The 11,720-nt window shown below is 40.5% G+C and overlaps 1 pseudogene; it reads right to left on the bottom strand.

The window, feature by feature from the left end:
- Window positions 1–10,881: 10,881 nt before the first annotated feature.
- Window positions 10,882–11,374, bottom strand: LOC118632536 (annotated as a pseudogene).
- Between the last annotated feature and the right edge of the window lie 346 nt (window positions 11,375–11,720).

Genomic DNA, 11,720 nt, shown 5'->3' with positions numbered 1-11,720 from the left:
CAAAGCATAATGGTCAGAGATGAGGTCAAAGAGTAGCCATGCACCAGATCACATAGGGCCTTACAAGTCTTATAACTTTTTTTTCCTTCATTGATTTTAGAGAGAGAGGAAGCGAGAGGGAGAGAGAGATAGAAACATCAATGAAAGAGAACATTGATTGGCCGCCTCCTGCATGCCCCTTATTGGGGATTGGGCCCACAACCTGGGCATGTGTCCTGACTGGGAATCAAACTGGCGACCTCTTGGTGCATGGGTCGATGCTCAACCACTGAGCTACACTGGCTGAACCAAGTCTTATAATTTTTATGGAGCCATTGTAATGCTTTTTTTATTGTGAGAAGGAGGGGATGTTACAGGCAAGTGAAGTGATTTAATTTATATTAAAAATTTTTTTCTTTTTCTTCATTGATTTGAGAGAGAGAGAAAGTGAGAGGGAGAGAGAGATAGAAACATTGATGAGAGAGAACATCGATTGGCCACCTCTTGCATGCCCCCAACTGGGGATCAGGCCCACAACCTGGGTGTGTGTCCTGACCAGGAATTGAACCGGCAATCTCTTGGTGCACGGGTCGACACTCAACCACTGATCCACACCGGCTGGACTTAATTTACATTTGAAAAGAAACACCCTCTCGGCCCAGCTGGTGTGGCTCAGTGGATTGCGTGTCATCCCATGGACTGAGTGGTCCGGGTTTCATTCCCAGTCAGGGCACATGCCTGGGTTGCGGGCTCAATCCTAGTAAGGGACGTGCAGGAGGCAGTCAACCGATTTTTCTCTCTCACATCAATGTTTCTATCTCTCTCTGCCTTCCTCTCTCTCTAAAAAAATCAATAAAAAAACAAACAAAAATTTTTTTTTTTAAATAATAAACACTTTCTATGATTCAGACTGACAAACCTCATAATCTCAGAGGAGAGGGCCAGGGGAGGGCTAATATAAATCAGAGAATTTATATTCATGTATGCGTAACCAATGGACATAGACAACAATGCTTGGTCAGAGGTGGGATAGGGAGGAGGGTGTCTGCGGGAGGAGGGGGATATCTGTAACAAAAATAAATTTTAAAAATAACAATAAAAGAAAAAAAAAGAAACACTCTCAGTGTGCAGATTAGACTGTTAGGATGTACCTATGTGTCTGGCTGGTGTGGCTCAGTGATTGAGCATTGACCCATGCACCAAGAAGGTGACAGTTCGATTCCTGGTCAGAGTACATGCCCAGGTTATGGGCCAAATCCCCAGTGTGGGGCATGCAGGAGGTGGCCAATCAATGTTTTCTCTCATCTTTGTTTCTATCTCTCTCTCCCTCTCACTTCCTCTCTCTGAAATCAATAAAGGAAGGAAGGAAGGAGGGAGGGAGGGAGGGAGGGAAGGAAGGAAGGAAGGAAGGAAGGAAGGAAGGAAGGAAGGAAGGAAGGAAAGAAAGAAAGAAAGAAAGAAAGAAAGAAAGAAAGAAAGAAAGAAAGAAAGAAAGAAAGAAAGAAAGAAAGAAAGAAAATGTACCTATGTTACATGGGAATGAAAAGTAATAGCTCTGATTAGTTGACCAGCTATTTCTTTGGGACCTTTCCATTAGCACCCCGAGGACATTTTTTGATATTTTGTTCAGATAGAGTGGGAGGGAGAGAGAGAGAAAGAAACATCGACGTGAAAGGGACACATCGAGTGGTCACCACCCGCATGACCCAACCAGGGCAGGGGACAAACTGCAACCGAGGTACATGCCCTTAGCGGGAACCGAACCCGGGTCTCTCTGGACTGCAGGCCGACGCTCTAACCGCTGAGCCAAACTGGCCAGGGCAGCACCCATGCTTTTTATCAGAGTGCAACTCTAGGAGGATTCTGGGGGTGTGGCAGAAGCATGCTTTTGACAATCCTTAAGGAAGGTGGGGAAAAAATTGGGGGAAACAAAATATAAAGTCAAAGAATTTCAAAGAGATGGATGGGGATGCATACTTAAGGAAAGTTAGGGCTCTAATAATTTTTCTTTTTCTTTTTTTAGTCCTCACTCGAGGATATTTTTCTATTTCTCTTCAGATAGAGTGGGAGGGAGAGAGAGGGAGAGAAAGGAAAGAGAGAGAAACAGTGACGTGAGAGGGACACATCAACTGGTTGCCTCCCACATGACTCCTACCAGAGCCGGGGACGAACCACAACTGAGGACGTGCCTTTGACCGGAATTGAACCTGCGACTCATTGGTCTGTAGACTGACGTTCTACTGCTGAGCCAAACTGGCCAGGGCTCTAATTATTATTAAAACAATTATTGTTTTAAAAGGTCAAAATAACTATTTTTGAGCAACTAAGTATTAAGTGCTATGTAATAAAAATAATGCTATGACCCTGGCCAGTGTGGCTCTGTGGTTGGAGCATTGGCCTGTGTACCAATCTGTTGCAGGTTCTATTTCCAGCCCCTGGCCGGGGCACTAACGGGAGGCACCAATCCATGCGTCTCTCTCACATCGATGTTTCTCTCTTGCTTTCTCTCTCCCCCTCCTTCCCTTCCACTCTGTCTAAAAAAAATCAATGGAGACAAAAATAAGTTAATACAATTTAGAATAAATAAAATTTTAAAATTAATGGAGCAAATATCCTTGGGTGAGGATTAACCCCCCCCCCCCAAAATTGTGCTATAGTCTGAATATTTGCATACCCCCAAATTTATATGTTGACATCCCAGTGTCCAAGGTGATACTACTAGGAGGTAATGCATTTGGGGGTGATTAGGTCAGGTGGGCGGAGCTCTAGTGAATGTGATTAATGTCCTGATTTTTAAAAATTTATCTTTATTGTTGAAAGTATTACAGATTTCCCTCCTTTTTTACCCCCATTGACCTCCTTCTTCTCGCTCCCGCCCCCAACCCTGCCTTCACGGCACTATTGTCTGTGTCCATTGGTTATGCATATATGCATATAAGTTCTTTGGTTTGTCTCTTATTAAAGAGGCCTGAGGCAGCTCCCTTGGCCCTTTCACCGTATGAGGATACAGGGAGGAGTCTGCAGACCTGGGAGAGGGCCTTCACCAGGATCTGACCATGGTGGCACCCTGAATTGTGAGAAATAAGTTTTCGGGTTTTTTTTTTGTGTGTGTGTTTTTTATCCTTACCCAAGGACATTTTTCCATTTTTTGTTCAGGTAGAGTGGGAGGGAGAGAGAGGAAGAGAGAGAGAAATATCGACGTGAAAGGGACACATTGAGTGGCTGCCACCTGCATGACCAACCAGGACTGGGGACAAACCGCAACCAAGGTACGTGCCCTTAGCGGGAACTGAACTCGGGGTCTCTCTGGACCGAAGGCCGACGCTCTAACCGCTTAGCCAAACCGGCCAGGGCAAGTTTTTGTTTTTTATAAGCCACCCAGTCTGTGGTATTTTGTTATTGCAGCCCAAACAGACTCAGATAAATAGCTAAGGCTAACTGAACATTTACTGTTCTAGGCACTATGCAAAGTGTTCTGTATATTTATCATTAATCCTTTCATCCTATGAGATATGTATTATTATTTGCACTTGACTGATAAGAAAACAGAGGCTATATCTTTGAATACCATAATGTTCTATAGACCTGGGTTATATCTCTGAATGGGTATGTGGGGCAAGGAAGCTGACATAGATATGTGAAAATATTGGAATGATAGAAGTAATCTCATGTTCATAGATTGAAAGACTTAATTTTGTTAAGAGAGCAATATTCCCCAAATTGATCTACAGAGTCAATGCTTTCTTGTCAAGATCATCCTAGCTACCATTTTTGCACAAATTAACAAAAGAAAAAAAAATGGGACTTCATCAAAATTAAAAAACTTTTGTGCTACAAACAATACCATCAAGAACTTGAAAAAAACCCACAGAATGGGAAAAAGTATTGCCTATCTTCATTTGATAAGGGACTCATACTTAGAATGTATAAAGAACACTTACAACTCAGTAATAAAAAGGTAAATAACTGAATTTTAAAATGAACAAAGACTCTGCATAGATATTTCTCCAAAGGAGATAGAAAAATGACCAATAAGTACTAGTAGATGGTTCACTAGCCATCAAAATGCAAATAAAAATCACAGAGATACCACTTCATATCCACTAGGATGGCCACATCAAAAAGGCGGATAATGACAAGGAGTGGTGAGGAAGGGAAGAAAATGGAGTCCTCATACACTGTTTGTGGGATTGTAAATTGTGCAGCTGCTTTGGAAAACAGTTTGGCAGTTCTTCAAAAAGTTAAATAAAGTCACTAAATGACCCATCAATTTCACTCCTGGATATATATCCAAGCGAATTGAAAACATATGTCCACATAAAAACCTGTACACAAAGTTCCATAGCAGCATCATTCAAAATAGCTAAAATGTAGAAACAATTAGAATGTCCATCATCTAATGAATGAAAAAAATGTGGTATATGCATACAATGATACTTTATTCAGCAATATAAAGGATTGAAGTACTGCCCTGGCCAATTTGGCTCAGCAGTTAGACTGTCAGCCTGTGGATTGAAGAGTCTCGGGTTCGATTCCGGTCAAGGGCAGGTACCTCGGTTGCAGTTTGGTCCCCAGCCCCGGTTGGGGTCGTGTGGGAGGCATCCAATTGATGTGTCTCTCTCACATCAATGTTTCTCTCTCTTTCTTTCTCTCTCTCTCTCTCTCTCTCTCTCTCTCTCTCTTTCTCTCTGTCTCTCTCCCCCCCCCCACACCTTTTCCTCCTTCCCACTCTATCTGAAGATAAATGGAAAAATATCCTCAAGTGAGGATTAAAAAAGATGAAACAAACAAACAAACAAATGGATTGAAGTACTGATATATGCTACAACATGGATGAAGCATGAAAACATTATGTGAAGTGAAATAATACATTCACAAAAGATCACATATTGCATTTATATAAAATGTTCAGAGTTGGAAAATCTGTAGACACAGAAAGTAGATTTAGAAGTTGCCTAGGGATGGGAGTAGGGGAAATGTTGGGGAGAATGAAGAGTGATTGTTAATAGGGTTCTTTTCTTTCTTTCTTTTTTTTTTTTTATCCTCACCCGAGGACATTTTTCCATTTTTTGTTCAGATAGAGTTGGGAGGGAGGGAGAGAGAGAGAAACATCCACGTGAAGGGACACATCGAGTGGTCACCACCCGCACGACCCAACCAGGGCCAGGGACAAACTGCAACCGAAGTACATGCCCTTAGCAGGAACTGAACCTGGGTCTCTCTGGACCGCAGGCCGATGCTCTAACAGCTGAGGCAAACCGGCCAGGGCTGGGTTCTTTTCTTTTTTAAGCAATGAAAATGTTGTAAAATTGTTTGTGGTGATGATTGCACAATTCTGTGAACCTAATAATGAATATTGAATTGCACACTTTAAGTAAGCAATACATTATTTGAATTATAGCTCAATAAAGCTGTTAAAATATTTAACCAAATCATTAGCTGTGTTAAACAATTATAATGCATGGTTAGTAAATGCAACAAATGTATAGAGAACTATAATCCTCATAGTTTTTTGTAAAATATGTTTTTATTGATTTTAGAAAGAGAGGAAGGGAGAGGGAGAGAGAGAGAAAAAAAGCATTGATTGGTTGCCATAGGTACCCCATCCAGGTATGTGCCCTGACCGGGAATCAAACCTGCAACCCTTCAGTGCACGGGATGATGTTCCAACCAACTGAGCTACACTGGCCAGAGTTATTCCTGATGACTTTTTTAGCTTATGAGGTAAAATAGTCTTTTCTCACATATGCTTAAGTTCAAAGCAATGGCATGTATTAATTATGTAATAAATTAATACTGTACACTCTGTTAAGGGCACGGATTGAGCCTTAAGTCTTTGGATCACAGTCTAGGTTATGAAAGTAACAATGTACTTAAAGATATGTGTTTATTAATTCATTGAACAGATACTTACTGTAAGCCTATCATGTAGCAAGCATCATGCTAGAATTGGAGATACAATGGTGAATAACACTGTTTCTGCCATAAAAATTAATTATGCATGCACATGTATGTATGGTGTTTGTGCACACACAAATAGGTGAGACAACAGCCTATTTACTCTCTATTTGACCAATTACAGGTGTGGGGATGTAGGGTATACCTGAGCAAACTTGGAGAAAAATTACAAGTTCAATTCTGTAACCAGACTTATAGTGGAATATTGTCTCACTTCATGTGGGACAAGAAATAGATCTCAGTAGACAGGGGTGGCAAGGAGTTTACATGAGAGCCCCTTAAATAATAAGCCACAAAGAGCCCTGCATAGCCAGTGGTATCAGGAGGTCCTTATGCTCTTCTTCAAGAATGTAGGACAATAGGTTTCCTTCTCCTCCATCTACTCAAACATGGAGTAATGATTAACACAGCTGTGAATGGAACCAAGATGAAAGGCCATACACACCTGGAAGACAAGATGAAACAGAGTAATTAGGGTATACCAAGGTCAAAATTAATTTGAATACGTGATTTTGTTAGTAAAATAAGTCACTAGACTGAGTACTGTTTCTGTTTCCTGTTAATTGAACTCTGCTTTTCCTCTCCCCCATTTTAAAAAAATACAATTTTCTGTGGATATTTCATTGTAGTCACTAGCAATTCGGCAGAAGATAAAAAAGAAAAATATATAAAATCGTTACTTTCATTACCAGTTAAAAGGTCTGGCAAAAGGCTTTCAATAATGGATTGTAACTACTACTAAGTTTTTACTTCTCCAGTGTCTGGTATAAGTTTCATATTTACCCCAATATCCAGAGGGGTTCTGAGTATTAGACAAAGTATACACTGTGTGTGGTTTATATTCCCAAAACAAATGTAATTTTTTTGTGTTACCTAATCTGGTGATTATTTTATTTCTCTAGACCTCAGTTGGAAATATTCCTAAATCTCTAATATTTTATAATGTTGGCATTATAAAAAACATTATGATCATTAAATTTTCAATGTTGGATAAAAAGAATTTGGAGATTTTCCCCCTGATTTACATGATCCATATTCTCTTTATTGCTACAGTACAGTGGAAGCTTAGGAAGTAGTTGTTATCTGTTATTTATTATCACAGTAATTCTTTATAAACAATCACAGAATCACAGAGGCATAGAGGCTTTATTACTCACATACCTGGCTGGAGTGCCAGGCTAAGTGATTCTGCCGATCGTGATCAGGCTCATTTATACCGCTGGATAGTAAAAAATGGTCTTGGCTAGGACCATGGGGGTGAGTTGGCTCTGTGCCATGTGTCTCTCATTTGCTAGTAAGCTAGCATGAGCACATTCTTTTCATGATGATGGCAGAGGGCAAAAGCACAGGTGGAATGTGTGAGTCTGCTTACATCACAAACCCTATTTTACAGTCAGGCCCAGAGTTAAAATGGGAGGGTGTTGTGAGGGGTTTAGGCCGACTACAGAGTTAGAGGGAACAGTCTCCACAAGAGATCGCCCTCACTTCTGATACTAACTGCAAGTTCAAGGGGTTCTCCAAACCACTCTCAATAGAAGGATCTATGGAACTCACTGAAAGCTACTAACTCATGGAGATGGCTTATTACAGGGAAAGGGTACAGATTAAAATTAGATAAGGATGGCTCAGCGGATAGAGTATCAGCCCTCTAACCGAAGAGTCGTGGGTTTGATTCCCCATCAAGGGCACCAGGGCTGTGCCAATCAATGTGTCTCTCTCACATACATGTTTTTCTCTCTCTCCCTCCCTTCCATTCTCTTTAAAAAAAATAAAAATAATAATAATAATAATAATAAAATAAAATAAAATCAGACACGGGGAGTCTAGGAAAGTATTAAATGTGGAGCTTCCATTGTTCTTTCCCCATAGTCAGGATGCATTACTTTCCCAGCATCAGTGTGTGACAACACATACAGAGTGTTGCCAACCAAGTACACTCACCCAAGCATTGGTGTCCAGAGTTTGTGCTGAGGTTCTGTCACCAAAAGCCCCCACCCTAAATCACACTGTTGGTCTTTCTCTGGACCGAAGGCTGACGCTCTAACCGCTGAGCCAAACTGTCCAGGGCTGTTGGTCTTTCTCTAACTCAAAGACAATTGGGTGTGGCCAACTCCCACCCTAAATCACATTGTTAGACCATCCAGTGTGACTCAAGGTTTCCAAGCAAATAAAAACATACCCATCAGTCATGAGATTACCTCCCAGAAACTGAAGGGAAAAGCCAGACCTCATTTTGGGTAAGGTAAATTTTATTTTTACTACAAAGGAGTGGACACAGGAAGGAGGGGAGAATTGGGACTGTTAGTGCAACCAAACTAGCACAGTAACTCTATTAAAAGTATTCCTGCCCTGGCCAAGGTAGCTCAGCTGGTTGGAGTGTTGTCCTGTACACCAAAAGGTTGTGGGTTCCATTCCCAGTCAGGGCACATAACCAGGTTTCGGGTTTGATCCCCAGTTGGGTGCATGGGAAGCAATCAATGTTTCTTTCTCACATTAATTCTTCTCTCTCTTCCTCTCTCTCCTCCTCTCCCTTACTGTCTCTAAAAAATCAATAAAAAGCATATCCTCAAGTGAGGATTAAAAGAAAAGTATTTCTTAAATTGGTAAATGATATGAAGCAGTGTTCTTTAACTTCAGGATTGACTTAGAGCTAACATTAACTATAGATTAATTATAGACACTATAACTAAGTGTCCTTCTCTTTACCCCTTGTATCCATTAAAATTAAGACTAATCAGTCCATTTTATAACTTTCTCCAAAGTCATTGAAATAGGTGTAAAATTCATCAACTTTGGTTCTATAATTAAAAACCAACAAAAAGCCCTGGCTGGTGTGGCTCAGTTAGTAGAGCGTCAGCCCATGCACCAAAAGGTTGCCAGTTCAATTCCTGGTCAGGGTACATGCCCAGGGAGGATAGCTCCATCCCCAGGAGGCAGCTGATTGATGTTTTGTTCTTGCATTGATGTTTTTCTGCCTCTCTCCCTCTCCCTACAAAAATCAATAAAAAAATCTTTAAAACAAAACACAACAAAATGAAACCTCATACAACTCTACAGCATCCAATGAGATAAGTTATATAAATATAGTACTTCATACTTTTCCAAGAACTTTCAAAGTAACTATGTCAATTGATTCTCAAAATGACTTTTTTTTGCTATTTGGTAGAAGAAGAACATTTCAGGATAAAAATTAAATCAGCCCCGGCTAGGTTTGCTCAGTGGTTAGAGTGCCAGCCTGTGGACCAATGAATTGAGGGTTCAATTCCAGCCAGGGGCACGTAATGTGTCCCTCACACATCGATATTTCTCTCTCTCTCCCCGCCCCACCACTCTATCTGAAGTTAAATAGAAAAATATCCTCCAGTGAGGATTATAATTAATTAATTAAATCAATTCACTTAGGGTTACCCTGCTTTATTATTTAAAAAAATTTTTTTTTTCTTTATTGATTTATAGAGAGGAAGGAAGAGGGAGAGAGAGCTAGAAACATTGATGAGAGAGAACATCGACTGGCTGTCTCCTGCATGCCCCGCACTGGGGACTGGGCCCACAACTTCGGCATGTGCCCCGACCGGGAATCGAACTGGCAACCTCTTGGTGCATGGGTTGATGCTCAACCACTGAGCCACACCTTCTGGGCTACCCTGCTTTATTATTAATGGTGGACTAAAAGAACCTGGGCTCACTGATTCTACCAGAGCTCCTTCCAGACCAAAAATTTCTCTTCTGACCAAATACTGTATCTCAGTGACTGAATAAATTCCAGGTCCTAAACTCTTGAGTCTTGCAAGCTTCACCAAATCAAGTTGAGATTTCTGGCATTCTCGCCTGATTTGTTTGAGCTCTTGCCAACTGCATTTGGGTGGAAGAATGCATGGATTGGCCAAGCTCTACAAATCTTTCAAACAGCCAAGTCAAATGCTATTTGTTTATAAACAGAAACTTCTTCTGAAATATAACTTAATGTTTTTAGTAAAATATTTTTAAGAATTGTAAACATTTCCTACGCTTTACAGAATAACTGTTGGACATTCCCCTGAAAACTACAGCACTTGAAAATATTTAATATTTAGAACTCAAGCTATTAATATTTCAAAGAGTGATACATTGCTAAGGAAAGATACCAGAAAATGAAAAAGGAGTAAATGGAATCTGATATAGCTGTCATTCTATTCCTAAATTGTTCACAACCAAAATTAATAAATAACTGTGCCTTATTCATCAATATATTTCCAATGCCTGGTACAATGCCTGGCATATTGTAGGTGTTCAATAAATATTTGAATGAATAAATGAATAACTAAAATAGGCTTCCTTATTATAACAGTTGCTTGGTAAGAAGTAATATTCTTCTGACATCATTGTTTTACTTTTGAAAACAAATACATCTCTTTTGGGAATTAGAAATTTGTTTTAAAACAAGAGAACAGTTGAGAGCTGAGTTGGGGTCCCCTCTAAAATGACTCAATATACTAACATTAGGGTAACTACATCAATTAAGATGTGGTTACTTGCAATTGAGAGTTGAGAAAACTCAAGTTTAATTTGCTTAAATAATAATGGAATTTATTAGATTGCATAGTTAAAACATCGGTAAGGACTCAGATACCATTGAATTAAGGTTTTACTCAGTTTCTCTCAGCTCTGACCTATTTCATGTGTTGGCTTTGTCCTCAAGTTGGCTTCTATCATGGTAGGAAAATGGCTACCTGAAGATCTTAGGGTTATTTATTTTCTTGTTTTTATCCAGAGAGTATGTTCCCCCTCAGACATGAAATAAAAGTATTGGTCTCCACTTTATTTGGATCAATTTAGGCTACCATCTCCACTTTCTGAGCCCCTAACCAAACAATTCCTGATGTCGAAGAACTGTAGGCCTCCAGGTAGATTTTCAAGACCTTCTCATTATCAACTGATCAGTGGACCAAGAGTTCCCCAATGATGTCATCTTTCATGGCCTTTTTTGGAGGGGGTGTTGAACTCATGGTAGGAACAGCCACTCACGGGGTAAATCAGCCTTCCTTTGATTCTTGGATCAGCAGAGAGTCTGGGATATGGAACTCAATCTCTGAATCAAGTTTCTCTTTTCTCCATGAAATTGTCAAGCATTTGTGCCTGCCTTACAGTGCGAGGGAAGCCATCTAGAAGAACACCATTTTTGCATAGAGGGGTATCCAGATTCTTCTCAATGAGCTCCACTACCATTTCATCACTCACCAGTTTTCTGGCAGAGTTGCCTTCAGCTTTTTTCCAGCTCTGAGCCTGGAGCCACCATGGTCTTCAGCATGTTCCCAGTGGCCAGATAGTAGACACAAAAGTTTTTGGCCAATTTAGGTGCCTGGGTACCCTCGCCTACCCCAGGTAGCCCCAGCAGCATGGCCTGGATGCCTTTAGGACTCTCTGGGGCCAGTTTGGCCAAGGGCATGTTGAGAGCCATAGCTGCTGAAGCCTCTTGTAAATATTTCTAAAGCCCCATTTTCTCTCTCTTCTTCTGGGATTACAACTACATATATGTAGGATCATTCGATTATTATCCCACAGTTTTTGGATGTTCTGTTCCACTTGTTTTTCACTTTTTTTCTCTCTCTCTGTAGATTGATTTCGGTGATTTCTTTTCTCAGCTAAGTACACCAATGAGTCCATCAAGATAATTTTTCACCTCTGAATATTGTTGTGGCACAAGAGAACCGAAAGACCACCAGAGCCAAATTAAAGCCAAATAGAGAGCAATGCCGGCAGGCGACCGATCCTGAGTTCTCGGAGATCTGCCCCAACTTTCAGCT

This window comes from Molossus molossus, unplaced genomic scaffold (assembly GCF_014108415.1).
Source record: "Molossus molossus isolate mMolMol1 unplaced genomic scaffold, mMolMol1.p scaffold_m16_p_17, whole genome shotgun sequence".
Classification (NCBI taxonomy): domain Eukaryota; kingdom Metazoa; phylum Chordata; class Mammalia; order Chiroptera; family Molossidae; genus Molossus; species Molossus molossus.
Note: the sequence above shows the minus strand (reverse complement) of the source record. Positions and strands in the feature narration are given on the sequence as shown.